This window comes from Vespula pensylvanica, chromosome 14, assembly GCF_014466175.1.
Source record: "Vespula pensylvanica isolate Volc-1 chromosome 14, ASM1446617v1, whole genome shotgun sequence".
In the NCBI taxonomy this organism is placed as follows: Eukaryota; Metazoa; Arthropoda; class Insecta; order Hymenoptera; family Vespidae; genus Vespula; species Vespula pensylvanica.
This window is the reverse complement of record NC_057698.1, coordinates 2,238,257-2,263,256: the sequence shown is the minus strand read 5'-3', so window position 1 is coordinate 2,263,256 and position 25,000 is coordinate 2,238,257. Positions and strand designations below refer to the sequence as shown.

At 35.0% G+C, this 25,000-nt stretch overlaps 1 protein-coding gene across 2 annotated transcripts in view; it reads right to left on the bottom strand.

Moving 5' to 3' along the window:
- Positions 1–25,000, bottom strand: part of LOC122634239 (frizzled-2-like) — a 132,056-nt gene that overhangs the window by 98,780 nt on the left and 8,276 nt on the right. Inside the window, exon 1 of one of the 2 annotated variants that reach the window (XM_043822974.1) lies at positions 20,458–20,475. The exons of the other annotated variant lie outside the window; for it this stretch is intronic. The gene's annotated coding sequence lies outside the window, so the exon portion shown is untranslated. Of the gene's footprint in view, positions 1–20,457; positions 20,476–25,000 lie in introns of those variants that run through there. 2 annotated transcript variants of the gene reach the window in all.

Sequence of the window (25,000 nt, the reverse complement as noted above, 5' to 3'; positions counted from 1 at the left end):
TAACTCTCGAATAATATATGTATCTATAAATAAATAAATATATATATATATATATAAAATATGTAGATATATAAATTGTAATCAGTCTCGGATATTCTCTTCTTGTTCTTCGATTTTTCGTTATAATTTTAAATCGATTGACATTACACGAAATCATCGATTTCACTTTATTCTTTCAAAACTTACGATCCAAAAATTAAAGTAACACTCGAGATATTGCGGTATTCGTGGTATTGAGATTCTAATCTCTCGAATATGTACATATATGTGAATTTTAATCAGCTTTGAATCTTCTATTCTTGTTCTTCAATTTTTCACTTTAATTCTAAATCGTTTGACATTACACGAAATCTACGATGTTACTGAAATATTATGCTCGTAGGTTCCGAGAGATTAGAAATCGTGAGCCTATTGACGTCCTCATTTTTCAAATGGCGTAACAACGATCTTGTTTCTCCTCGATCTAGCATTAACCTCGTTCGAAAGATCGATCGCAACATCACCTTAATGGAACACACACATTCTAATCCGTTTAGATTCGATACCATATTTCTCTACATCGATAATTACACGATTGAAAAGATTATATGTTAAACGGTATTTGGTAATACATAGTATTACAGGTTGATTAAGGAACACTAATTGTATCGAAAACAGTGATATATCAGTTAATGTCTATACCATTTGCAAATGACACACGTTAGACAAATCCCATTGTTTCTCGACTCGCAATAATAATATATATGGATGATATAAAAAAAAAGTGGGTACATTATTATCCTATATATATATGCTCTATTTTATATACTATTCTGTCATAAACTCTATACTATCCGTGACATTTCTCTCGAATCTTTCAAAGGTCACGACTTTACGTGATATATTTTATACTTTTATGGTCGTGTGTAAAAAAAAAAAAAAAAAATCTACGATTGATACTACGATAATAATTATGTATCATTAATAATAAAATAAGCTTATCTTATCTTATTCGTAATTTTTTAGAAACTTTTTATATTCTTCTACGATTCGAAAAAAATTTTGATATAATTGTTCCCTCTGATTCAAGGCAAAGTTTAGGCTACTTAATTCTCAAAAATATTATAGTTAAAACAAGATAGGTTAACAGGCTTTAAATGAATGAAAGAGAGAGAGAGAGAGAGAGAGAGAAATAGATAGAAATAGATAGATAGATAGATAGATAGATAGATAGATAGAGAGAGAGAGAGAGAGAGAGAGAGAGAGAGAGAGAGAGAGAGACAGAGAAAGAAAAAGTAATTGTGAAATTGGTTGTATTAGAAATGCATTGATTGAGTGATCTCTATTCTGTGTTTTGTGTTCCATGTTGTTTTTGGGGTTTCGTTTGGGATTGTTTTTGGGGTTGCGTGTTCACTGTATACGGATGTCACGATGATAGCTTGTTTTCAATGTATCCGACGATTCGAAATCCGGCCACGGGAAAAAAATGTTTTACCATAAATTCCAATAGTTCTCAATCGTTCGATATACGGACGGTACACGTCAACCTTTAATTAAAGATTAGTTTTAATTAACGTAAAGTAATTTTAATTAACCTAGCTTAGGTCTGTTTTAAAAATAATTAAAATAAATATACGACTGTAACCATTAACCTTTTTCTTTTTCTTTTTCTTTTTTTTTTTTTTTTTTTTTTCTTACATTTATTTCCTTGTCACGTCGAAATATTCTCAAATGTCTCAAATTTACGAGTATTATTTCATTCTCAATAAGATTTTAATTAAAAAGAATCTTTTTCTTATTTTATTGCTACCACGAAATATTCTCAAATGTCTTAAATTTACGAGTATTATTTAATTCTCGACGAAGTTTCAATTAAAAAGAATTCTCTTTTTCTTTTCTCTCTCTCTCTCTCTCTCTCTCTCTCTCTCTCTCTTTTTTTTTTCATTTTATTGCTATCTCGAAATATTCTTAAATGTCTTAAATTTACGAGCATTGTTTAATATTGGATAAAGTTGTAATCGAACATTTTTTTTTTACTTTTTTATTTCACTGCTATCTCGAAATATTTTTAAATGTCTTGAATTTACGAGTATTACTTAATTCTCGATAAAGCTTTAATTCCATGATAATGAAAGGCAATTTTTTTTTCACTTGACAAGTACATCCCGTCATAGAAAAAAAAAAAAGAAAAATATATATAAATTACCATTCCATATCCCCATTAATATATCATTATACGAGTATATTCGTCGAAGACATTTTACAGATTAAGCATACTTTCGTAATTTTACAAACGATCTATAAAGTCTAGCTAGCAGACAGCTAATATTTTTGAACAATTTCACTTTAAGTTTTAAATCGTACAATCTGAATTAACGCGAATATTTAATACCTATTTCAAAAAAAGGATATATAAAAATATTCTTTTCCTTTTCTTAATCCTAACTATCCATTAAAAGCGAGAGCTGTAATAAAATATACTAGTACATTAATGAAGACATTTTAAATCGAATGATGAATAAAAAAAAAAAAAGAAATAAAAAAAATTACCTCTTTTTTTTTCTTTTTCGAAACTCAATAAATAAATTCTAATCGAAAACGAAAAAAGAAAGAGTAGAGATTAAAAATCCTAATTAATATCCCCCAAAATACGATGGATATTTTTTCATTGGGACAAACTAATTCAACTGCATAATTCATATAGAAAAAAAAAAAAAAAAAAAAAAAAAAAAAAAAAAAAAAGAAAAGAAAAAAAATAGAAGAGAAAAAAAGAGACAAAAAAAAAAAAAAACAAAAATGAGCGAGAAACCCGTAGAAAGGATTAAGCGAACGAGGAGCGAACTGAATATTAATTAATCGATAAACGTCAGGAATGGCGAACAAATATTCAGTAAAATGCGAGCATACACGAATTCGCGACGATACACGATGCCAATAGCCATGGACAATCTATTACGAGCTGACTCGGTGCGATACGATTTCGAAATGAAAACGTAATTTTCGGCGAAGCGTAGCCGATATTTTCCCTCTTCCCATGGTATCCAGCAGTACATCCCTCTCTCTTCCCTCTCTCTCAGTCTCTCTCCCTTTCTCTCTTTCTCTCTTTTCGTACTGCACTCGATTTCGTACGACTCGATGCACAATATTTCTATCTACCCTCGTGCGAATGACCCGTCCAAGCCGATAAGGTAAACCTTTGCTAGTGTATGTATTCATGTGTATACACATATATATATATATAGGTATATATGTGTGTGTACGTATACGTATATGTTTCTCCACAATGGAAAAATAATATCGGATCGAATCCTACAAAATATGTGATGGATATATACTCCAAGGGAAGATATCATCTTTTTGTGCGAAATAAACATTGACGTGAAAATATGTGTATATATTGTGTTGTGTGTGTGTGTGTGTGTGTGTGTATCGGTGGATGTTTAGAATTCTATGTGGAAAAGAATTTATATTATTTTTTTGTGTTTTATATATATACATATATATATATATATGTTTAAGAATTTATATTATTTCTATATGTTATATATGAAATATACGTATGTGTGAGTCTAATAATTATATATGGAACAGAATTTTTATTATTTTCTTGTTTTGTATTTTAAATATATGTATGCATATATATATGTGTGTGTGTGTGTGTTTGTGTGCGTGTGCGTGTATACTTTATTTTCTTATCGTATATAATTATTTAGAAATAAATATATATTATATCGCTAAAGTATCGATTAACTTAATCGTTCGATGAATAAAATTCTTATTTAAATGACACGACGAATTCATTGAACGAATAAAATTATTATTTACAAATGACAAGATTTGATATAAATGATTCGAATAAATCTTAATTACACTTTCACACGAATGATTCATATAAATACATTACATAGATAGAAACAGAGACTGAGAATGAGTGCTTACATACATACGTTGCTAAGAGCAAACGGTACCACCAACGAAACCTAAGGAAATCTTATACAGGCAGGACTTGTTTGCCAGGCACTCCGGCATCTAATAACGCGCAATTAGCGCCAAGGATATAATTACAATTAATGCTTGCCATGAATTACCGCTTCCAACTAAACGCTTCGATAAACACGGTTCCATGGAAAGAATAAAAATAAAAAGACGAAGAAGAAGACGAAAAAGATGAAGATGAGAAAAGATGAGGAAGATTGACAAGATGATGGAGAGAAAGCTTAAAAGTTTTTCGAGTGAATCTTCTAACGTGTTTTCTAATTCTTCGTTTCTTTTTTTCATTTTTTTTTTTTTTTTTTTTTTTTTCATTCGTTCCTTCGTTCGTACTTAGATTTATTCGTTCGACAAAGAAAGAAAGACATTCGTTATTATCGCGTTAAGCTCTCTGTTTGCCATCGAATTAGTCCAACATAATCTTCTAGAGCTCGTTGAATTCAATCCACCATTTCTCATAGTCCATTCTCGGCTTTACCGTTATCGATTCTTGGAATCCTAGTAACTATCGAGAGGCGATCGTTCTAGGTAGATGGAAATTTCGAGTCATTCGATGAGGCTTTTAATGCTTTCATCCTCTATCGATCGAACATGACAGGTAAATGTGTAATTTATCTGCATTCTCGAACTCAAAGATACTTATATGTATGTGTGTATGTGCATGCTTATGTATATATGAACGTACGTATGTATATCGATCGACGATAAGAACGACGACGATGCATTTCCTAATGAGTTCGAGTAAGTTCCGTTCGTTTAATTAATTATGCATACATATGGTCTCTCTCCGCCATTTTTCATATAGATATATATATAAATATACATATGATAGTCAAATTGACATATGTATATATATACATATTTTTTTTTATTTGACATCCTCTAAAAGGATTAAACTATCAAAATTCTGGAATCTGTCTTGAAAGATTGTAAACAAGTAATTAACATTAAAAGGAAAGAAGAAGAAAAAAAATGACAGAGACAACTACCTATGTTCTCTATCGTATAATTAACGAGTCGTTAATAATGCTGTAACGAGTTACGACGGGTTGTTAACAAAGTTGAAAGTGTCAATCGATGGATAAAGGATGGTTAAGTGGATGATATAAACATACATAGATGATTCGATTCGATTCAATCGTAGAAGATAGATCATAAGAACCAGAAACAGAATAATAAGAGAAGAAATAAAATATGGAGGAAGATAGATAGATAGAAAGACAGAAAGAGATATAAAAGATAGAAAGAAATAAAAAGAGAGAGAGAGAGAGAGAGGCAAATCAAAAGAAAAAGATAGAGACAGAGAAAGATAGACGTAGAAAGAAGAGACAGAAAGAAATAGAAAGAAAAAATCAAACGGAGAAAGATATATATATATATATATATATATATATATATATATATATAGAGAGAGAGAGAGAGAGAGAGAGAGAGAGAGATAGAGAAAAATGAAATGAAAGAAGAGAAAGGAAAGGAAGTCAAGCTTGATATGAAAGGCGACGGCGACGATACGATTCTCGCGAGTCGCAGGACGATGATTGCCGCGACGGAGGAGGCAATTGAAGATGTGACAACGGGTGGACGCTTCTGAATCATGTCACACGTCAAATGAGTGCTCGGAAACTGTCAGCCCGGTCCAATTACGTCTTCATATGTACCAATATGTCCGACCAACCGAACCATGCGTGCCTCTCTCGTTCAGTTCGTCGTCCCACGCACGAGCAACGTTGCTCAACAAGTTGACAGCTTCGGTGTAACCGACGAAAATGATCCGATCGGTTGCCGTATCGTATGTATGTATGTATGTATGTATGTATGTATGTATGTAGATAGATACTTATACGTTGTTCTAAACATACGAGAGATCTATTATCATTGTCCCTGACACATCGACCCGATCCATCCTCATGGATCACGAGCTGCTAACGCGTTAACTCGCAAACCTATCCTGGTCCCTAATCAAACTGACAACAAAACGCTCTTCTGTTATTCGTATAATCGTTCTTGAGAACTTATTAACAGGCATGTCAATTATTATTTAGTTAAATATATTTCATCGATAGCGTCAGTATACTCTTTTACGTCTGGTATATACATATTTTTTATATATATATATATATATAAATATTTATGTATGTAATAATATTTAAGTACTAGCAGAAGGTTGTCACGTCATACATATTCATTAGCATTCATGCAAATCGTATCTGGTCCCATATTTCTTCGAGAAAGAAGAAATAAAAAAAAAAAAAGAAAATAGAAAAAAGAGATAAAAAAAAGTATAGAGCGGGAAGCTGGTAAAAAATTCGTGGGATAAAAAATAAAAGAGGAAAGAAGAAAAAAAAAAGATTCTGCTCTGACTGACACCATAACAACAGTTCTTCTTATAGATAACCATTGTGTTCTCCTGCTACGTTCTTACAAAAATTGCTACTTACTTGTTAACGAGGTTGTTATAATAAATAAGGAGGTAAAGATAAATGAGAGATTTCTTTCGTGGAATCGTCTTTTTTAAAACGTTCGACGACCTGCGACGATCACGAATGTTGAAGTTTGGGCCTGACCGGTTCGAAATTCAAATTTATTCCAACTCACGAATTCAACGATAATTATGCGAGGGCATCCTCGTTTTAAAAGAAAGAATGAAAAAGAGAAAGAGAATGTATTCGCTTCGTAGAATCGTTCCAAGTGTTTTTGTACACGTATGTACACACATACACACACACACACACACACACACGCACACACACAATAGACGCTTCTGTTCTCATGACTACAACGATGATATGGTCACGTGAAAACCGAGAATACGAAGTACTCGAAAAGATGATGGAAACGATGCTAATGCAAAGAAACATGCAGTTGTTGACACTCTCTTTTATGGATATACATATATATATATATATATATATAGTTGTAACTATTTTTAAACGGTCCCTGACAAAGAGGAGAAAATTACATTTAACGTTCAAATTCGCGCGTCTCCGTGCAACACTTCAAATATATAAGAATATTATTAACAATAATTTGTTGTCGAAACAAATGACTAAGATGAATTCTAAGATCGACTTTGACGGGTTACGTTCGCCAACATATCTGAAGTGTTTAATTATTATCTATATTTTTTATTTCATTTTATTATTATTATTTATTTTTATTAAGTAGTTTCTACCGATTCTTCCAAACGAATTAGTTCAAGCGAATTATCTAAGAAACTTAAGAGCGACGCGATATAACAATATCATATAATATTGAATAGTCCAATTTGAAACAGATTTGACATCAAATAAATCGTAAGAATTCTGACTGGCGAAAAGGGATGTAATAACGAGTCAAATTTATTAGAAGGTGAACATCGAAGATTACAACCTTAAATCCATTAAAGATACATAACATTATTTAATCGGATAGAATTATCCAATAACAATTATACAAAATTACGAAGATGATCTGTAAGAATTGATTCCGAGGAGAAGGAATGAGTGCAAGACGTATTAAAAAAACATATAAGAACATTATTGAATCGAATGAGAAAACAAACGATAAAAAACGCAATCGATTATCGATGAATCAGAAGGATGATTCGTAAGAATTAATACTGAATGCGAAAGGCGTTAAAAAAAAGATTATAAAAATATTATATAATCGAATGAGAGAACAAACGATAATAAATAAAATCAATTGTCAATGGAATTACGAGGATAATCCGTAAGAATTGATCCGACGAGTAGGGGTGAAATTACGAGTAGGCGAGGTCATTACAGGGTGAAAACCAAATGGTTGATCTATAATCGTGTCGACATATAACCGTTTAGTCGTCCTCGGCTCGTTTCAGCGGCGATAAATCGCCCGTTAAATGCTCGTAAAACTCGCACCCTTAAAGCAACACTAACAGCCAGTTAGGAACAGGAACATTGCTGCAGCAACAGCAACAGCAATGGCAAGAGCAACAGCAGCAGCCACTCGTAGTGTCTATCTCTCTTCCTCCATGATATTCTGGTAATCCTGACGTGTAACATAGGCCGGAGGGTGAGGGGTAGGAGTAGAAGCAAGGGTAAAAGTAGGGATAAGAGTGGGGAGAGCGAGTTACGTTTCACTTTCTTCTCGAGAATAAAAAAAGGACAACGAGAAGGAATATACAGGTTTGTTCAAAAGATTTATCACGAAGGTGATAACGCGTGATGATGATATGGTATATTAACGAGAAGATACGATACGAGGGTTGAATCGTGGACACGCCTTTCGCCAACGTCGACAAGGGAATATCTTTCGTCGAAGAGATTGAAACACAATGGACGACCATTTTATTTCCTTTTACGATCTTCTAAATACTACTAAGGGAACACAAACGTCGCTCAATTAAACGAATCGAAATTGGATTCGTTTTGTTGACTTCGTTTAAGTTTAATCGTTGTTTATCTCTGCTTTATTTCTATTTTCTTTTCTTTTGGTCTGTTCAAGAACGACGTACTCACTTCTCTTTTGGAAATTTCATAAGGCGCACATGCAAGAAGAGTTAATCCGTTATGAAAACGTGCTCTCGAGTATATTTTCACTGTCCGCCTTCCAACTCGACGAGAGAAAGGCATACTGTGATTTGTCAAATTTTTATTTATCCTTCTCTGCCTCTTTATTTATGTAAATGAGAATGTTACGAAAATACGAGGTTTACCAAAGACGCGGACACGTTTTACTTCCTTATCGGAGAATTCTTGAAAAGTAAGAAAAGATAAAGAGAATATAAATGCAATCCTTTCGAATATTTTCATGATAATGCTATCGTAACAAATTTACACGAATTTTTTTTTAGCAATATTATTATCGATTTTACCTATTCCTTTTTTTTTCTTCTTCTTCACCAAATTCAACCCAACGAGAAAAAAAAATAAATAAATAAAAAGAACAAAAAAATACAACGAAAAGAAAAGAAGATATGAAATAAATGAATCTGTACGATGATTAACTTAAAAAAAAAAAGAAAAGAAAAGAAAAAAAAAACAGAAGAAGAAAAAAGGAAAAAAAGATTCTACACCCAAACTCATCCCCCAGAGTTTTCTCGACTAGTCAGCTGAACGAACCTTCGCCGCCCCTGACTGTATTATTTATTTTTCTTTTTTCTTCCTTTTTCTTTCTTTTTTTTTTTCTCTCTTTTTCCTCACGAACGATAACGCAGTACGATTATACGAGTCTTTGGAGCCACGGTGGGTGGCCTCGACTTGTGCACGCCGGTGTTACAGCTAGGGCGAACGAAGAGAGGAGGAAAGAGGATCAGAAGAAGGAAAAAGGACAGATGAAACATAAGGGCTGCAGCAAGAGAGAAAAAGAGGGAAAGAAACAGAAAGAGAGAGAGAGGGAGAGAGAGAGAGAGAGAAAGAAAGAAAGAGAGAGAGAGAGGAAAAGATAGATAGAGAGTGTGGGTGCAATCGAGTAAACACGGCAGCCCTCCTACGGATTCCTCTCGTGCTACGGATGCTGTACGAAGAGGGGGGAGAGAGAGAGAGAGAGAGAAAGAGAGAGAAAGAGTAGTTGAGAATGCAAAGACGACCACTACGAGCTGCAACGAGCTGCAACATCTCGACTTTTGCCGTCACTTTCTTTCTTTCCTTCCTTCCTTCATCTTGAATACTCTTTTTTTATATATTTAAAAGGTTATATATATATAAATGTATATATATATATATATATAATACGTATGTATATATAGTAATATAAATATTTTATTACGTTTTTATTTATTTTATTATCCTTTTATACCTGTATTTACGAAGAAGATTAAAGTAGAAATTCATAGAATTCATTTTCTGAAAAACGTAAGAGAGTATCTGATATAATGAAGATATCTCCCGACTATTCGTTTAAATAAATCAGAACGAAATATATATATATATATATATATATATATATATATGATAGTTTGGTATCTATTTGAAGAAAGTTAATAAACTTAACTCGCTTCCACTTCTGATAAAGCTTTTATCGTGAAAGAGATTACACAGACTAAAGGCAAAGTTTTGTCCTGATATTACAGGCTGTATCACTTTTTGACAACTTTGTATATTTGTACGAGAGTGTTCCTTGGAAACGTACATATATATATATATATATATATATATATATATATATATATATATACACATATATACATATAACAACGGAAAGAGGAAACTAAACAAGAGTAAACTCAAGAGTATGATAACGAGGGAGAAGAAGAATGTCTATGGTGTAGACGGATCTCGTATGTATGTTTGTGTCAGATCAAACAGCTGTATTACATCTACAATTTTACTCGAAACCCCTAGAAAATATTTATAAATAACGTGATCGATTGATATACATATCTATGATAAATATTGTTAAAAAATAATTCTGACCGAGGACTAACATACACACATATATATTATGAACACATAGACATATAAATGAACATATATATATATATACCACTCTTCCAAAAATCACCCTCTTTCCCTTCCCCTCGACCTCTCTAAAAAAAAAAAAAGAAAAAATAAACCTCATTATCCAAGCACCTCTTTCTAAATATCAAATATTTCGTTCAAGAATGAAAGAAAGGAAGGGAAAGAAAGAAAAAGAAGTCAGACCTGTTTTGACAAGATCTAACGAAGCATGAACTCGCAATGACTATAAGGTAAACCTCAAGAAGGACCATGGAAGCCTAAACAAACCTATCTAAGGTCTCGACCCCCCACACGAGCCAACCCTTGTGACTTTAGTCACGACGCCGAAGGAAGAACGTTCTCCTTCGACCTCGTTTCCTTCTCTAACCGTATACGTTCTCTTCCCTCTTATATTCGCTTTTGCTTTTACGAGAATACACTCGTAATTATTACATTAAAATTTGGGGAAGCGTTAAGCCGCAAGGGTTGCAACGCCCTAATAACTTGAAGATGTTTGCGGCGAGTAAATATCCTACACGCGAAGGTAGAACGATAATTATCTCGACGGAATAATTCATTCAACGAGATATTTCTCAGATTGTAACACTTGTTTGATTTATTTATAAGAAAAGAGAAAAAAAGAAAAAGAAAAAAAAAGAAAAGAAAAGAAAAAGAAAAGTATTAAAAAAAAAAAATCTTTTCTACCAATGTTAATTCTTTACGATATCAAAATAAAATAAATATGATAACAAACAAAAATAAAAAAGAAGAAAAAAATCATCAAAAATCGATTGGATTACATAAAGAATAATAATATCATTAACATGATATCTATTAATAATATCTAACCAAGCGTTCGTTCTATACAGCTAATCGTTATAATCGATATTCAACCCTCTCTATTAACCTATATATTAAAGACCATCCCCCAAGAGACAGATTTTACTGAATAGAAACATCTATTCGAGCGACATACTCATCTAATTATTCCCTCACCTGTCTATCATGTAATCTACCTATTTACCCATCTAACTAAATGCTAGAGACAGAGATAGAGATAGACATAGATAAAGACAGATAGTGACACAGAGAGATAGAGAAAGACAGAGAGAGAGAGAGAGAGGGAGAGAGAGAGAGAGAAGATAGATATATACGTGTTCCTAACTAAACCCGAAAATCTTAGCTATAGGTACCTTCTCTCTCTCTCTCTCTCTCTCTCTCTCTCTCTCTCTCTCTCTCTCTCTCTCTCTTGGAAGGGTTCACGAGGTCGTAGAGCGTACGCGCAACCCTTACTGAATTTCGTCGAGGTGTTATGCCGCAATGGTCGCACGTGCGATGTCGGAGCGCGACGCTTTCCCGTATGTACCCACAAATATTGGTCTATTGCAGGATCACAATGCATTCTCACCTCTATTCCCTTCTCTCTTTCTCTTTCTCTCTCCCTCTCCCGCTCATTCACAAGCACATGCACGCGCACAAAGTGTTGAGTATTTCGAGGCTTCGAGGGGTTCGAAACGTAAGAGAATATATTATATGTAAGGTAGATTCGAGTTTGAACAAGCACGTATACGTGCACGTACAAATACACACACACACACGCACGCACACGCGTGCGTACTTAGTAGTTCTTTCATTCTTATTTACACACACACACATACATACGTATGTACGTATATACCTACGAAAGTATATCAAACTTGGGTGTTTCACGATTTCATAGTATAAAACGGAAAGCGAGAGAATATATAGGTGGGTATACACACACACACACATATATATATATATATATATAAGGTAGTCTTAGTTAGAGCTTAAACGTACACGTACGAATAGCAATCCCCATTCCAATTCCTCCCTATTTTCATCATCCCTCTTATACGAGTACAGGAAATATCTTTGAAATGTTCAAAAGCAGGAAGAAAGAGAAAGAGAGAGAAAGAAAGAGAATATAAGCTTTAGGGTTTAAACGTACACGTACGAATCGTCATCCCCTGTCCGATTTCTTACTTTTTTATTTTCTTTTCTCTTTCTTTCTTTCTTTCTTATTCTTTTTCACACCTCGTAGAAAATACAAAAAGAAAAGAAAAAAATCTTTGCAAATGCTGATCAAAATGGAAAGGTGGTCTCGAAATTTAAACGCACTATTGCGAGTCTCCGATCACTCCTCCCTTTCTCTTTCTTCTGTTTCAACCCTTTTCGTCAACCAACACCATCAGCAATAGCTACAACAACAACAACAACAACAACGACGACGTCGACAACAGCAGTAGCAGCAGCAGCAGCAACAACAACAGAAACAGCAGCCGATGGTGTTGTGCCGGTTTGCTTCCGTCCTCTGCGTTTTCTCTTCTCCTGCGTTTCTCTGGCGTACTGTATTATTGATTTCCGCCCTTTGTGTCGCGTGATCAAGAAAATTGCCGTCGCGCTGTCGAGGAGGCGCGCGCCTCACAACGAGAACGACGACCAAGGATGAAGAAGACGAGGGGGATGCTTGTGTTGGTAGTAGTAGTAATAGTATTTGTGACTACGTTCGTGATACGATGTTCTTCCTACATTGTCGATCGTGTTAGTAGTTGTGTGACTGTAGATAGGGTAAGGGTAGTCACGATGATGGTGGTGTGGTGGTGGTGGTGATAGTAATAGTAGTAGTGGTGCTGCTGCTGCTACTGCTGCTGCTGGTGGATGAGGGTGCGGCGCAAAGGGTGGAGGACGACGCCACGATTACCCCACGAAGGGTAATGCACCACCTCCCTCAACAACGACGACGATACGGTAACACGACGTTACTACCCTCCACCATCATCCTCCTCCTCCCCTTCCTTCTCTTTCTACTTCTCCTCTTTCTTTTTTTTCTCTCCCTCAACCCCCCTTCTCATACTCCTCATCTTTCTCATCCTCGTGTCGTTGTCCTTGTCCCGATGTCCCGTGTTCATTTGCAAAACCGTTTTACGTAACGATCGAGAAATCATTATTTTACGAGTACGCTGGCTTCTTTCCTATCTTTTCTTTTCTCCGATTTTCTTTTCTATCTTCTTCTTCTTCTTCTTCTTCTTTTTTGTCTTCTTTTTTCGTTTTTGTTTTTAATTATTAATACAGACCTTGCACACTCGGTATCGTTTTATTTTTTTCATTTCTCTTACTCTACTTTCGGTGGGTTTTTTTCTTTTTTTTTTTTTCTTTTTTTTTTCAAAGAACGTAATCGAAGAAAATTTTGTCAATATTGATGGATTATATTTCGAGGGTGAGTTTTTTTTCTCCTTCTTTTCCTTTCTTTTTTTTTTTTTTTTCGTTTTCAAATTCTTCTTTTTTATTTCGCGCAAATACATGACACCTTTCTTTTTTCCTTTTAGCCCTCCATATTTTTTTTCCCCTTTTCCCAACCCTCCCTCTCCCTTATACGTTCAGGAAGAAAGAAAACAAAGAGAAAAAAATGAAAAGAGAAGAGAAGAGAAAAGAGAGAGAGAGAGAGAAAAAATTATAATCTTCGATACAACGTAGCGAGCACAAGAGAGTACACGCTTTAAGAAGATAGAATTCTATTATGTCACGGAAAGCGACTCATCTTTTTCTCATTCTCGTTTCGGTTACGTGCCAGGCGTTTACGTAATAATCGATAAGTGAGCCTCCACTCTCGAGCTACGATCCCAAAGCTTTTCTACGTGATCTTTTCTTAAGGAAAAGGAATAAATCTAATTCCCTTTCGTGAAAGCAACCGTAAGATCGAATTAGACGATCTTATATAACGGGTAACATCATCGAGATAAGTGAACTCCTAGAGCGAATAAGGCATTACGTTGAATGGATTTATTCGAGAAGCAAACCGTTCGAGTGAATAAAGCCGAATAGTATTATTGGATTGAAATATTTGAAATATACCTAGGGCAAAAAAAGATAGAGAGAGAGAGAGAGAGAGAGAGAGAGAGAGAGAGAGAATCGCATCGACAAAACTCTATTATCTATTATTTCATATCTATCGAATATCTCATGTATTCACCTTTCCATAAGCTTCCATAAGCTTCGAAGCATTATACGGAAATATTCAAACTCTCTGATTCTCTCTCATAAACATATTATATATATATATATATATATATATATATATATGTATATATATATTTCACGTATGTACGATCGTTTCCATTAATAAATTGCCACTTCCCATGATGAATAATAACATTGAAAATTATATTGAATTCATCAGTAATCTTTGACGAAAATGAAGTGGAACGTAACGAACAATTTTATGTTAAAATTAACCAAAAATTTGATTATCCAGGTATTGTCGGTGACGATAAACGACGATTGTTACGTACGAATTATCGTAATGAATATATCGAAGGGATTATGGAATGAAGATAATCGATGAGAAGAACCAGACGAGATATAAAAAGATATAAAAGGAAAGAGATAGATTAAAGAAGAGCAGAGAGTTTAGGGAGAAGGAAGAAAAAAAAAAGAGAGAAAAAAACGAAGACAGAGAAACAGAAAGAGACAGAACAGAGGTAGATAAAGATAGATAGAGATAAAGATACAGAGAGAGAGAGAGAGAGAGAGAGAGAGAGAGAGAGAGAGAGAGAGAAAATCTTCGTCCCAAAGGATCTGTCGAGCATTGTCGTAGGGCATTGGTTGCTTCGTCGGACGTCGTTCGAGGGCGCCACCGTTTTCCCTCTTTCACCCACCCCGACCTCCACCCCTCCCTACCCCACCTAACTCTACCTCACTCTTCATCCACGATCCAACGAAAGCATCCCCTTTACGCCTCCGTTGGTTGGTAGTGTCCATCTCTCTTGGTTCGGAGGGAAGAGAGCTAGCTAGCTACCTTTTCAGAGGGGCAGCAGCAGCAGCAGCAGCCTTGGAAAGGGAGGGCTTAGCTCCGGGACTGTCACTCGGTGATGGATGATTCTACCCCAACGCGATCAATTCGCCTACCCCGAGAGTGTACATGCCTCGAGCTAGAACTCACCCTTCGGCCTATGCTTACGGCGGGATATATAAGAGAAAGAGAGAGAGAGAGAGAGAGAGAGAGAGAGAAAAAGAAAGATAGGTGTGTGTGTGTGTGTATATATATATTTTGTATATATACTTTTTGTATGTATGTATATATATTTTATGTATATACACACAATATACAATATATATATATATATATTTGTGTGTGTATATAGGTACAGGTATATAAAGAGAAAAGGAAAGCTTTCTTTCTGATTCACTGGAAGACGATATTCCTCAGTGATATCTCGTTCCTAACGAGAAATTGAAAGAAATGGAGAAAGATTAAAGAAAGAAAAAGAAAAAGAAAGAAAAAAAAAAAAAGGAAAATCTTAGAACGAGCTATTTAATTCGACTCGAGGATTAAATTGTCCTCTTGAAATCAGAATCTTCCGTAGTGTTAACGTTTATAATTTCGATCTATAAAATATTATCAAGGTTTGTTCTCTTTTAATCTCATTAGAGATCGTTTTCTTATGATAATAGAATATTTCTGAAGAATAATATTCGCATTTTATCGCGGACGTGTTGGATTTAAAAAGAACAATGTTAATGAGTGTATATATACAACTATATATATATATATATATATATATATGATTATCTGATTTAAACATATATTATATATAATCAGCTGATTTCTATTGTTGTAGCTGGTCACGCATCGGGAACAGGTTCATTCAAAAAAGCTAACGAGATTTATCAATAGGCCTTTTAAATTATACACATTCAAATTATACATATATATTTTTCTTTAAGAAATATATATAATTGTACATATATATTTTTCTTTAAAAAATATATGTATAATGTAATTATATCTATATATCTGCTTTTTTGAAAGCTTCTTTTATCTCTCTCTCTCTCTCTCTCTCTCTTTTTTAGTTATTTTACTAGGTACCATCGAGTTACTTATAAAAGTTTCTTCGAAAAAGTTAAGCTCTATCCAAAGTCCCTTAATCGGCGATATTGCATTTGCATAAATCGAACGAGCCCATAGAAGCGTAACAGTTTTCTCTGATAATTTATTTCCATTCCATGCTTCAATGGTAGGAAATTGTAAATAGAGTTAGAAAACGTCATTGGGAGTTTTATAAATAACTCACGTTGGGAATTGAGTTCTTTTTCTCTTTCTCCTGTCTTTCTTTTTTCTTTATTCTTGTTTTCTCTCTCTCTCTCTCTCTCTCTCTCTCTCTTTTTCTCTCTCGTTTCTCTTCTTTCTTTCCTTCTCTTTTCTTGCATTCGCATCGAGCAGGTATAAGTATTTAACCGTCAAACTTTTAAAGTTGCCATTCGAAAACAAAAAACGTGCACACACACAAACACAAACATACATCGGAGAATCGGGTTAAACGCATTTCAGGATATATTTTTCTATAGAATTTACTTTGCGATATCTCTTTCAAATCGAGTATGTCTTTAAATCCCAAGTTCCAAGTGTAATAAAAACATTATATATCTCGGGGAAATCTGAATTTCGTCTGATATTCGTCGAGCAGACTCCAGAGACGCAGAGAGAAAAGAAAAGAGAGAAAGAGAGAAAGAGAATTATACGTATTTAATGAGAAAACGGAAAACCAACAACAAACAAAAAGAAAAAGAAAGAAATGAGATTAGCGATCGATCGACGTAGAGAAAATGTAATCATAAGGGTAATAAGCTTCTAACGAATACGCAATTACTTATTCAAGCTTGTTATCTCTTCTAATGCGAGTGAAAACGACTCGCAGGTAGTCGTCATCACCCACCCCCGTTTTATATCCTCTCTTGCTTCTCGAAGGAAGAGGAAATACGTGACTCCAATGGTAATATTCGTTCTTCGAGATAGGATCGACGAAATTTATCAACGTTGAGAATTAAGAGACTCGATCTGTCTTCCACCCACTCGAACGATCCTCCATCATCTCTCTCTCTCTCTCTCTCTCTCTCTCTTTCTCTCTCTGTATCAATTTATCTATCTCTATCTCTCTCATGACATCCCTCAGTTGTACATCAACCCCATACTCATCCTCCGGCCATTGCCGATCGTACATACTCCACAACGCCATCTAATTTGCATAGTAAATTTTAATCAACCTAACCTCAAGCCTTAATACGTACATATGTAGATAGATTACATATATGTAAAGGAAAATAGAGAGAGAGAGAGAGAGAGAGAGAGTGTGTGTATATATTACATGTATACATTATATATACATATATGTATATATACGTAAGTATATATATGTATACATATATATATATGTATATATATAGATATATATATATAAATCGTAGTAGCAGGGTGCTTCACCACCAGCACTAACACCACCCAACTCGTAATTACTTTCCTCTGCCGGTGCACGTTAATTCAAATTGCTTTCGAATTACCTAACGCCGTGTTGAGAGAGAAAGAGAAAGAGAGAAAGAGAGAGCGAGAGAGAGAGAGAGAGGAGAGAGGAGAGAGGAGAGAGAGGAGAGGAGAGAGAAAGAGGATGGAACAAGTGAGAGAGGGCTCTTTTCGAGACGCGCCGCGTAACAAGCTCGAGAATTACTCGCTTGGCTCTCCTCGACGCTCTCTGTGTGTACTCGGTTGCATTGCTTCAGGCTGCTCTTGCTCAGCTGGATTGCGTTCGTGGCCCGTACTTGCTAGACACGAGAAAGAGAGAGAGAGAGAGAGAGAAAACGAGATAGAACGACAGAGAAAAAAAAAGAGGAAAAGAAAGACAGAAAGAGAGAGAAAAAAATTTTGCATGAACTAGGAGATGGCCAAAGAACTGAAACCGTCGAGATCCTTTGGATTATCGTACCCGACAAAAGATAACGGCGCTTATCGTGGCTCCCGGCACGAGGGAGAAAAAGGTTGCCTCTGAAAACTCACAGCCGTATTGTCGACAATTCCTGTCCCTTCTAGCAACACCACCGCCACTGCCACTGCCACCACTACCACTACTATTACCATCACCACCACCACCATCACCGTCACTACCTACCACCACACTACCAAACATCACCATCACTACTCTACTAACATCACCGGTTAAATCGCGAGCAATAGCCTCGTGTGGTACAATAGCGAGCACTATTCTACCCTTTTCCTAACACTTTCTATCTCTTTCTATATTTCTCCCTTTCTCGTTTTATCTCTACCTACGTCAATTTACTTCTCTGAAAGCTTATGTCGATCGTATCATGAAATGAAAAGAGATAGACCATGTTGATCGTAATCTAGTCTTTACGATTATTCTCATCCCTAACAAAATCCCTTCGTTCGTTGTTACATATTATAGATAGCGTTGATAAGAGGATTTCTTAAAGAACTTCTAAAAGAGAAAGAGAGAGAGAGAGAGAGAGAGATTTCTGTATATGCGTTAATAAGTTTCAGATAGAATGTTTCAGAAGTGATAAAAATTTATTACGAGATTATGATGTGAAGTTTGTAAAATATTGGTTATTCTGTAGAAAGAGAAAGAAAAGGAAAGAGAGAGAGAGAGAGAGAGAGAGAAAGATTTATATACATCTGTTAATAGAACAAAATTGATAGAATGGACGTTTCGTAAAGACGTTTCAATAGTAATTAAAATTTCTTAAATAGTTCTGATTGTTCAAAGCTTTAAGTATAATCGTTCATATTTTGTAACATTCTTCGTTACACGGAATATTGCAAAAGATTGTTTATTCTCTAGATAAAATATTAGGATCATTAGGAACCCTAGTTTGTCGTCCCTCAAAGTACGACCCGATCGAGGGGTGAACTGCCTCTCCGACCATCGTGTCTATGTTGCTTATCGATTCTCGATTACTACGGAATTGTCGGAGTAACGTACTCGAGTACGAATCGAAACGAATAAAATCGTCTCGAATACATCGAATTCGTCGTTTTCGAATAATTTGAAAAACGATTTTGAAGAAAAACAGAGAGAAAGAGAGAGGAGAAAAAAAGAGAGAAAAAAAAAGAGATCCTTCGTTTCAAACACAGTCTCTCACAACACAATCTCCTTCTCAACGTCGTCTTTACTAATTGGTGGATAAGAATCGCGAGAAACTAAGAAGAGGGAAAAACGTTTGTCAAAGGAGGGAAAGCTCTTACGAGTCGCCTTGAGCAATGGAAATATAACCCGAAGAAAAGTCGAGAAGTAGAAGTAGAAGTAGAAGTAGAAGAAGGAGAAGAGAAGAAGAAAGAGAAGAAGGAGGAGAAGGAGGAGGAGGAAGAAAAAGAAAAAGAAAGAGGAGTATGAGTTCCGGAAGCCGGAAGAAAAGGAGTGTGCCTTTGATCTTTCACAAGGTACTCCCTTTTTCTTTTTCCTTTATTCTTTTCTTACCGAGGAACTTGGTTCGAAAGCACGTGTATATGCACATATGCATATACGAATGCATATACGTATATACATATGTATGTATGTATGTATGTATGTATGTATGTATGTATGTATATATGTAGATAGATAGATAGACGTGTCTCGATCAAAAGAAAAACAGAGATCGTGATAACACTTACTTAGAAGAAGACGAAAAAGAAGAGGAAGAAGATCACACAGAAGTACACAGAGTTCTTCGTCACTGTTTTCCAACTTTGATGATGATGATGATGATGATGATGATGATGGTGGTGGTGATAATGGTGATGATGACGAGATGATAGAAATACCGCTGTTGCTGTTACTATTGGGGTGTTGCTGTTGATTCCTTTCTTCTCACACACAAGTTCGTAATGGAAACTATATAAACTCGTATCCCCAGCGGCGCGTGTTTCGGTCACTCGCGCTTATATGTAAATGAAACGTAAAGTAGGAGAGAAAAAGCCGACGAGAAGAAGAACAAGGGATAGATAATAATATGAATAATAAGGAGAAAAGAATTAGATGAAATTAGTTCTACTTGACAAACGATAGCAGAGTAGTCGGGGAAGGAGGGTGGGCGAGGAATTAGTTATAAGAGAGAAAGAGAGAGAGAGAGAGAGAGAGAGAGAGAGAGAGAGAGAAAGAGAGAGAGAGAGAGAGAGAGAGGGATGATATCGGTTAATCTCAAAACAATAATAACAATAACAATAATAATAATTAACGAAACAAAAGAAAAGGAAAATGGAGACCGAGAAAAAGAAGATAAATTATTTTGTACCGGGCACCTTGGCACTTAGTGGTCGCTCGTATATATATCGTCTTGGTTAACCTTGAAAAGGCAGCCCGGTAGCGACGATACGCGAGGCTGTTTTGGGTGGCGTGCTGGTGCTCTGTTGAGAGCGTGACTACGAAGGCGCCGTCTTATGGCGTTCGTGAGAACCAAGAGAAATCGATAGACCGCCGGCGCTCTGGCACATGCGTGTAATCTCCTCCCTCCTTTTTCTCTCTCTTTCTTTCTCTCTCTCTCTCTCTCTCTCTCTCTCTCTGTCTCTCTCTCTGTCTCTCTTTTCTCCCTATTTCTTTCTATCTTATTCTCCTTTTCCCTTACTCGTAGTGCGCGGCAGACCACGAGTCAGAGCTCCACCGAGTAGTGTAGGTGGATGAGGTGGAGGAAGAAAGAGAAGAAGAGGAGAAAGAAGAAGAAGAAGAAGAAGAAGAAGAAGAGAAGAAGAAGAAGAAGAAGGGTTCTAGACGACGCTCCCCAAAGTAATGGGAATTTCTTTTCCGTTTGCACCCTCTTCCACCTCCTCCATCCTCCAACATCATCCTCGTCCATCGAACCCCGCGTCTCGTTTTCCACCCTTCTTCACTTCTTTTGCCTCTCCTATTTCTCCTTCGTTCCTCGCAACGTGTTCCTTTATTCTTTCTTTTCTTCTATCCTTCTTCTCCTCCTTCTTCTTCTTCTTTTTTTTCTTTTTCTTTTTCTTTTTCTTTTTCTTTTTTCTCTTGCTCTCCTCCTATTCCTTCGACGCTCAGCTGCTCTTGGAAACACCCTTGCAACGTACTCACTCGACATGGCTTTCTTTGACAGCGTGTTCCTACTGAACCCGGAATGGCTTGTAAGACCAATAAGAAAAAGATGGGGAATGTATATCGATGAGAGATAGATAGATAGATAGATAGGGAAAGATAGAAAGAAAGGGAGAAAGAGAGAAAGAGAGATTGGTCAATACAGAGGAGAGATTCCTCATACGTGGAAAAACCTAAAGTTTACCTTTCATCTTATTCCCCGAAAAAATTCTCACCACGGTCGGCTTATCCTCGGAAATGCCAAAAATTGCCATTCGCGGGGGTAACTACCCTTTCGGAAACCCTTCGTCTTCACACGTGTTTTCCTGCGAACGTGAGGAGTCCATCGATTGCTCTTTTTTCAAGAGAGAGAGAGAGAGAGAGAGAGAGAGAGAGAGAGAGAGAGGAAAAATAAAAAAAGAACAAATAAAAACTTTGCGATTTTGACGATTTTAAAGAAAAAAAAGAGAGAGAGAGAGAGAGATAGTATCAAATTGTAGAATGAAATTATTTCAACGTTCTTCATAGAAGCATGTCTATTAAATATCGATGATTAGTTTTAATAATAAAGAAAATAAATCGATGCCATTCGATAACTCCTACCCTGAAATTTGTTTTATTTCGATGGGAATAACAGAGGCTAGACGGGATTTAAACGTAAGACAAACACGAATAAACCTGGCTGGATAAAGTCCAAGAAATTTATCGTTTGGAAGTAGTGCTGTTGATGCTGGTGCTGGTCCTGGTGCTGATATCGATACTGAATACTGATGCTGGTGATGCTTCCTCGCTAACAGGCAATCATTGCTAAGATAGCGTTGTAAATTCGACTCGTTTTAAATTCAATCGCATTTATAGGGATATATGTTAGCTAATAAATTTTTCACTAAAACCAGAGAAAATCCATGGTTTAAGAATATTTTTGGATAACGTAGGATATCTAAATGTATGTATGTATATATATATATACATACATATATATATATATGTATGTATCTACGTTAGAGAGTAGAGTAGATATGTATCTAAGTATGTGTGTAAGTATGTGCGTTAACTGCTCGTGAAAGCATCGATCGATACGCCTCGACGACGCGTACGAGAATGGAAAAGTCAAGAGACCAAAGTTCTCCTTCGAAGATCGTAGCTTCGTTCGTTCGTATAGAAAAACAGACAGATAGACAGATAGACAGAGAGAAAGAGAGAGAGAGAGAGAGAGAGAGAGAGAGAGACAGAGAGAGAGAGAGAGAGAGAACGTGTCATTTCGAAGTAAGATTTTATCTTTAGATATTACTCGAACTATGCTTCGAAGTTCGCTCGCCGATCAATAAGTTTTTAAAATAGAAACTTCCTCGAAGATCAATGACTCTTCAAGAGGATATTTCTTAAAGAATTATTTCATCAAAATTACATATATAATATAACGGGTGAGCTGGTACTTTTTTCTTCTTTCTCTCTTGTTTTTTCTTTTTTTTTTCTTTTTTTATATATATATTGACACCTAATTATTCTCGATAACAAAGATAGTTCTATTTTTTGATAAAAGAAAATTCGAGATTAAAACTGTTTCATTTTGCTCGGCTCATAACATAACAAAATTTTTTATTTTTAATTCGATGGAGATATGTATGTGATCGTGATTGTGATTGCGTCTTGTCTATAGGATTCTGTACGATTCCATTCGATTTTATTCGATCCTGTCATGTGTATCGAAAAATCAGTACGATATATATTTTCAATATTTATTGAAATAATATTTTTCTAACAAATAAATATTTGTTCTCTCTTATATTTTCTATTTGCTCTAAATTTTTTCGTTTGTACAAGATATGTTTAATATCGCGCGGAATGGAGATTGGATTAAAAAAAAACAAGTTCGTTTCTTTTATTTCTTTTTTTTCGTTTAAAATGCCATTACAAAAATTATAAAGATTTCTATTTGAAATAAAAATAAATGATAATACTGTTACGTTTTCCCCCCCAAAAAATCAAACAATTTCTGGAAAGAAACTTCGATTTACAAAAATGCGTTGTTGTACTCGAGGTATTCGGGTGTAAAAAAAAAAAGAAGAAAAGAAAAGAAAAGAAAAGAAAAGAAAAGAAAAGAGAAAAACTCACCCTGCATATGTGTATGTACTTATATACGGTAAAAAAGTAAACGTTCTGCCGGACGAGATCGAATCGACATTTATCGCGTGATAGCGATCGAAATAAACTTCTTGTGCGTTGAGTCGAGATAAAAATCGAATATACAAAAAAATTTACACGAAGTTCTTCAGCCGAATAATTTTCTGATGGACGGAAGGACCAAAGGCAACTAGTACGTATTCGTTCACGAGATATTTCGAATTTTGCATGAGGAAGAGAAATATATAAAAAAAAAAAAAATAATAATAATAATAAAAAGAAAGAAAGAAAGAAGAAAAAGAAAATAAAAACAAGAAATGACAAGATGCTCTCTCTCTCTTTCTCTTTTTCTCTCTTTTTTCTCAGTGAACGATTGGAACATTGCCAAAGCTGCGTCTTCGAATGGAGTATCTGCTGATTCTTGCCAGAAAGAGATTTTGCATCGTGCTTTTAAAGCTCCGGAAGCGTAATGGCGCGGAATCGGCTAGCGTCGCTGCTGTAAAATCTTCTTCTTTTCTGGTCCTGCCAGTGTAAGGTTAAAGTCTCCGAGAGTACTTCTCGAGCAAAGATCATAGTAAAAATAGTCCAAAAAAAAAGAAAGGAAGTAATTTCTCCTATTCTCAGAAAAACGCGTCCTTCTTTCTATTTTTTTCTCTTTAAATTAATACATTTTATATATTTGGCTGAAAATAAAACGTATTAAATCGTTTCCCTAGCTAAAATATTATATGGAATATATAAAATTTACTTCTACTTATTTCCCTGGTTAGTTTTATTAATCGAAATATATAACAGAATGATTGATCAACTTGTATGTAATTTTATCAAGTTAGAGATATTATATATGAATTATAAATACTAGAAATGAAAATATTACGAAGTAGATACTATATATGAAAATATTCATATGTAGTATTTACAGGTACTATATATAAATATTTTCATAAATATAAATAACTATGCATTAAGAATTACGATTAGGATTGATCGATAATAATATACCGAGTACATTATGTTACCTATCTATCTATTATGATTCATTATAAATATCAACAAATTTCTTTTTTCGAATAAGAATTTAATAATCAAAAACAATTATATATATATATATATATCGATCTAATAAAAAATGAATAATACATCCTCGAGTAAAATTCTTTAACGATATCGCTAAACCTAGAAACAATTAACAAGATCACTCGTTATTCTAGATCCTTTCTAAGAGACTTTCTTAACTCGTGGGAAAAAGCAAAAAAAAAAGAAGAAGAAAAAGCGAAAGAAAAAATAAAAAAAAAAGGAAAAAGAAAACACAAAGAAAAAGAAAAGAAAAACAGCTCCGTCTTAGTTCGTTAATTCTGAAAACGTATCGAAACGAAGACCTTCCGTGCTTTAAAATGTACGTACTTTACGAGTATTCCTAGCAAATTCGAGGCACGGAATTGTCGTTGCCCGGCGCTCGAGTGTATAAAACGAGAGTAAAGGAGTAAGAGAGAGATGAAGATAGATAGATAGATAGCTAGATGGATAGAGAGAGAGAGAGAGAGAGAGAGAGAATGAAAGAGAGAAGGAGGGAGGATACGGAGGGTAGAGCAAGATAGAAAGAGGGAGTAAAAGAGAGAGAGAGAGAGAGAGAGA